Source organism: Coregonus clupeaformis, unplaced genomic scaffold (genome assembly GCF_020615455.1).
Source record: "Coregonus clupeaformis isolate EN_2021a unplaced genomic scaffold, ASM2061545v1 scaf0178, whole genome shotgun sequence".
In the NCBI taxonomy this organism is placed as follows: domain Eukaryota; kingdom Metazoa; phylum Chordata; class Actinopteri; order Salmoniformes; family Salmonidae; genus Coregonus; species Coregonus clupeaformis.
This window is the reverse complement of record NW_025533633.1, coordinates 111,172-117,582: the sequence shown is the minus strand read 5'-3', so window position 1 is coordinate 117,582 and position 6,411 is coordinate 111,172.

Here is a 6,411-nt window from a genome sequence, read left to right as displayed (position 1 = left end):
TCCGGGTTCCCAATCCTTGGTTCAGGAGCGTGGGGATCTGGTGGCAGCACTGCCGGGCCTGCAGCATTGGGACCTCCAGCGGAGGGATGAAGGAGTATCGGTGGTACAGGAACAAAAGGACCAGGGGGGTGCAGGTGGAGTAGCCGGGCTTGAGAGTAGTTGCAGGGCTTGGGCTAGCTGTTGTTGCTGCAGTTGGAACTGTTGTTGCTGCTGGTTGAATAGCTGGAGAAGGGAAGCGATGTCGCCAGCCATCCGATTTATGTCTCCCTCAGAGCGTTCCAGTCGCTGTAGGGCAGTCCTCTCTGGCTCTTCCTCCATCGTGGTCAGGGGAGTGCGCTGGGTCCATGATGGTCAGATCGTTCTGTCACGAACAGAAGAGGACCCAAGAGCGCAAGTTCAAATTCAGAGTTCTTTATTCAAGGTTACAGGCGGGAAGAGGAGTCCCAGGGGTGTCAGGGGTCTTTCAGGGTCCTCCTGTGGGTACCTGTGCTCCGGGGGTCACCAAATGTCCGGGGGTGTCCAGTCCAAGTGCTTAGTGTGTGTGTTCCCCAGTGATGGAGCGGCGTATCGGGCTGAGGGTGGTGAAACGTCTGGGCACGCTCATCTGGTGGTCGGAGACCTGGGGGAACACACACACACAACAGCAATATGAATGGCAGGCAGAAGTACAGATCAGGGCTGGGCAAATATCGTGGTGAGAGACAGAAGGCAGAAACGAGTTACCGGAGGGGCTGAAGATCGGAGAGTAGTCGAGGTCCAGAAGGCAGGTTGGGATAGACGGGGCAGTAGAACAAGGAGGCAGTCAAGAAAGGATCGGTATCACAAACAGGAGTCAGAGCGCAGACAGGCAGGTTACTGGTCCGGGTTTGAAGACGATCTGACAGGGCTTGGCTGAAAACCAGGGCTTGATATACTGGGAGAGGTAGTGGGGAAATGCAGTTCAGCTGGCAGAGTAATTAGAACAGAGTGAGGCAAGGTGAGGATGGTGAGTGGGAAATGCAGTGCAGCTGGCCAGGTAACAAGAGCAGAGCAGGGCAGGTGGAGCTAGTTAGGCTGAGTAGAGAGAGGGAGGTGAGCAGAGTGGAAGATAATTGAATGCAATTAATGTTGCTACCAGGGAGAGAGAGTGCTCATGACATTGAATAACAGATTCACTACATGGAACAACAGATAGTCCTTACTGCTATTAGCCCATACAAACACATTGAATAACAGATTCACTACATGGAACAACAGATAGTCCTTACTGCTATTAGCCCATACAAACACATTGAATAACAGATTCACTACATGGAACAACAGATAGTCCTTACTGCTATTAGCCCATACAAACACATTGAATAACAGATTCACTACATGGAACCACAGATAGTCCTTACTGCTATTAGCCCATACAAACACATTGAATAACAGATTCACTACATGGAACAACAGATAGTCCTTACTGCTATTAGCCCATACAAACACATTGAATAACAGATTCACTACATGGAACAACATATAGTCCTTACTTCTATTAGCCCATACAAACACATTGAATAACAGATTCACTACATGGAACAACAGATAGTCCTTACTGCTATTAGCCCATACAAACACATTGAATAACAGATTCACTACATGGAACAACAGATAGTCCTTACTGCTATTAGCCCATACAAACACATTGAATAACAGATTCACTACATGGAACAACAGATAGTCCTTACTGCTATTAGCCCATACAAACACATTGAATAATAGATTCACTACATGGAACAACAGATAGTCCTTACTGCTATTAGCCCATACAAACACATTGAATAACAGATTCACTACATGGAACAACAGATTGTCCTTACTGCTATTAGCCCATACAAACACATTGAATAACAGATTCACTACATGGAACAACAGATAGTCCTTACTGCTATTAGCCCATACAAACACATTGAATAATAGATTCACTACATGGAACAACAGATAGTCCTTACTGCTATTAGCCCATACAAACACATTGAATAACAGATTCACTACATGGAACAACAGATAGTCCTTACTGCTATTAGCCCATACAAACACATTGAATAACAGATTCACTACATGGAACAACAGATAGTCCTTACTGCTATTAGCCCATACAAACACATTGAATAATAGATTCACTACATGGAACAACAGATAGTCCCTTACTGCTATTAGCCCATACAAACACATTGAATAACAGATTCACTACATGGAACAACAGATAGTCCTTACTGCTATTAGCCCATACAAACACATTGAATAACAGATTCACTACATGGAACAACAGATAGTCCTTACTGCTATTAGCCCATACAAACACATTGAATAATAGATTCACTACATGGAACAACAGATAGTCCTTACTGCTATTAGCCCATACAAACACATTGAATAACAGATTCACTACATGGAACAACAGATAGTCCTTACTGCTATTAGCCCGTACAAACACATTGAATAACAGATTCACTACATGGAACAACAGATAGTCCTTACTGCTATTAGCCCATACAAACACATTGAATAACAGATTCACTACATGGAACAACAGATAGTCCTTACTGCTATTAGCCCATACAAACACATTGAATAACAGATTCACTACATGGAACAACAGATAGTCCTTACTGCTATTAGCCCATACAAACACATTGAATAATAGATTCACTACATGGAACAACAGATAGTCCTTACTGCTATTAGCCCATACAAACACATTGAATAACAGATTCACTACATGGAACAACAGATTGTCCTTACTGCTATTAGCCCATACAAACACATTGAATAACAGATTCACTACATGGAACAACAGATAGTCCTTACTGCTATTAGCCCATACAAACACATTGAATAATAGATTCACTACATGGAACAACAGATAGTCCTTACTGCTATTAGCCCATACAAACACATTGAATAACAGATTCACTACATGGAACAACAGATAGTCCTTACTGCTATTAGCCCATACAAACACATTGAATAACAGATTCACTACATGGAACAACAGATAGTCCTTACTGCTATTAGTCCATACAAACACATTGAATAACAGATTCACTACATGGAACAACAGATAGTCCTTACTGCTATTAGCCCATACAAACACATTGAATAACAGATTCACTACATGGAACAACATATAGTCCTTACTGCTATTAGCCCATACAAACACATTGAATAACAGATTCACTACATGGAACAACAGATAGTCCTTACTGCTATTAGCCCATACAAACACATTGAATAACAGATTCACTACATGGAACAACAGATAGTCCTTACTGCTATTAGCCCATACAAACACATTGAATAACAGATTCACTACATGGAACAACAGATAGTCCTTACTGCTATTAGCCCATACAAACACATTGAATAATAGATTCACTACATGGAACAACAGATAGTCCTTACTGCTATTAGCCCATACAAACACATTGAATAACAGATTCACTACATGGAACAACAGATAGTCCTTACTGCTATTAGCCCATACAAACACATTGAATAACAGATTCACTACATGGAACAACAGATAGTCCTTACTGCTATTAGCCCATACAAACACATTGAATAATAGATTCACTACATGGAACAACAGAGAGTTCTTACTGCTATTAGCCCATACAAACACATTGAATAACAGATTCACTACATGGAACAACAGATAGTCCTTACTGCTATTAGCCCATACAAACACATTGAATAACAGATTCACTACATGGAACAACATATAGTCCTTACTGCTATTAGCCCATACAAACACATTGAATAACAGATTCACTACATGGAACAACAGATAGTCCTTACTGCTATTAGCCCATACAAACACATTGAATAACAGATTCACTACATGGAACAACAGATAGTCCTTACTGCTATTAGCCCATACAAACACATTGAATAATAGATTCACTACATGGAACAACAGATAGTCCTTACTGCTATTAGCCCATACAAACACATTGAATAACAGATTCACTACATGGAACAACAGATAGTCCTTACTGCTATTAGCCCATACAAACACATTGAATAATAGATTCACTACATGGAACAACAGATAGTCCTTACTGCTATCAGCCCATACAAACACATTGAATAACAGATTCACTACATGGAACAACAGATAGTCCTTACTGCTATTAGCCCATACAAACACATTGAATAACAGATTCACTACATGGAACAACAGATAGTCCTTACTGCTATTAGCCCATACAAACACATTGAATAACAGATTCACTACATGGAACAACAGATAGTCCTTACTGCTATTAGCCCATACAAACACATTGAATAACAGATTCACTACATGGAACAACAGATAGTCCTTACTGCTATTAGCCCATACAAACACATTGAATAACAGATTCACTACATGGAACAACAGATAGTCCTTACTGCTATTAGCCCATACAAACACATTGAATAACAGATTCACTACATGGAACAACAGATAGTCCTTACTGCTATTAGCCCATACAAACACATTGAATAACAGATTCACTACATGGAACAACAGATAGTCCTTACTGCTATTAGCCCATACAAACACATTGAATAACAGATTCACTACATGGAACAACAGATAGTCCTTACTGCTATTAGCCCATACAAACACATTGAATAACAGATTCACTACATGGAACAACAGATAGTCCTTACTGCTATTAGCCCATACAAACACATTGAATAACAGATTCACTACATGGAACAACAGATAGTCCTTACTGCTATTAGCCCATACAAACACATTGAATAACAGATTCACTACATGGAACAACAGATAGTCCTTACTGCTATTAGCCCATACAAACACATTGAATAACAGATTCACTACATGGAACAACAGATAGTCCTTACTGCTATTAGCCCATACAAACACATTGAATAACAGATTCACTACATGGAACAACAGATAGTCCTTACTGCTATTAGCCCATACAAACACATTGAATAACAGATTCACTACATGGAACAACAGATAGTCCTTACTGCTATTAGCCCATACAAACACATTGAATAACAGATTCACTACATGGAACAACAGATAGTCCTTACTGCTATTAGCCCATACAAACACATTGAATAACAGATTCACTACATGGAACAACAGATAGTCCTTACTGCTATTAGCCCATACAAACACATTGAATAACAGATTCACTACATGGAACAACAGATAGTCCTTACTGCTATTAGCCCATACAAACACATTGAATAACAGATTCACTACATGGAACAACAGATAGTCCTTACTGCTATTAGCCCATACAAACACATTGAATAACAGATTCACTACATGGAACAACAGATAGTCCTTACTGCTATTAGCCCATACAAACACATTGAATAACAGATTCACTACATGGAACAACAGATAGTCCTTACTGCTATTAGCCCATACAAACACATTGAATAACAGATTCACTACATGGAACAACAGATAGTCCTTACTGCTATTAGCCCATACAAACACATTGAATAACAGATTCACTACATGGAACAACAGATAGTCCTTACTGCTATTAGCCCATACAAACACATTGAATAACAGATTCACTACATGGAACAACAGATAGTCCTTACTGCTATTAGCCCATACAAACACATTGAATAACAGATTCACTACATGGAACAACAGATAGTCCTTACTGCTATTAGCCCATACAAACACATTGAATAACAGATTCACTACATGGAACAACAGATAGTCCTTACTGCTATTAGCCCATACAAACACATTGAATAACAGATTCACTACATGGAACAACAGATAGTCCTTACTGCTATTAGCCCATACAAACACATTGAATAACAGATTCACTACATGGAACAACAGATAGTCCTTACTGCTATTAGCCCATACAAACACATTGAATAACAGATTCACTACATGGAACAACAGATAGTCCTTACTGCTATTAGCCCATACAAACACATTGAATAACAGATTCACTACATGGAACAACAGATAGTCCTTACTGCTATTAGCCCATACAAACACATTGAATAACAGATTCACTACATGGAACAACAGATAGTCCTTACTGCTATTAGCCCATACAAACACATTGAATAACAGATTCACTACATGGAACAACAGATAGTCCTTACTGCTATTAGCCCATACAAACACATTGAATAACAGATTCACTACATGGAACAACAGATAGTCCTTACTGCTATTAGCCCATACAAACACATTGAATAACAGATTCACTACATGGAACAACAGATAGTCCTTACTGCTATTAGCCCATACAAACACATTGAATAACAGATTCACTACATGGAACAACAGATAGTCCTTACTGCTATTAGCCCATACAAACACATTGAATAACAGATTCACTACATGGAACAACAGATAGTCCTTACTGCTATTAGCCCATA